This window comes from Galeopterus variegatus, unplaced genomic scaffold (assembly GCF_000696425.1).
Source record: "Galeopterus variegatus unplaced genomic scaffold, G_variegatus-3.0.2 Scaffold13480, whole genome shotgun sequence".
NCBI classification, from domain to species: Eukaryota; Metazoa; Chordata; class Mammalia; order Dermoptera; family Cynocephalidae; genus Galeopterus; species Galeopterus variegatus.
Genome location: NW_007739591.1, coordinates 1 through 409, shown reverse-complemented (window position 1 = coordinate 409; position 409 = coordinate 1).

Genomic DNA, 409 nt, shown 5'->3' with positions numbered 1-409 from the left:
TTTTCCCTAAGGCACATCACAGTCTTCGTGAACTTAAGAACACTAGACAGCACTTCAGCACTATAGCTGGGGGGTATTTTAAACAGCAAAACCACTGATAAAAAGCACAAAAATGTGAAAAATTCGATATCAAATAAACCAGGAAAAGGACACTTGTCTACCTTATGAAAGCTGAAACAAAGAGTGTCAACTTTTTCGACCTTAGCTGGAAACATAAGCATCAGATAATTCAGAATTTGCTACTCTGCACATCTCTGCAAATGACTGTGAAAACACTGAGAGTATCATCTTTGGGGTGATGAAAATTTTAACAAATAGGTAAATTCACAGACTTAGAATCCACAGATAACGGATTCAAAATGGCGACGGGTCTGGAGCGCCCGCGTCAGGAAACAGCGCGATCCTGAGA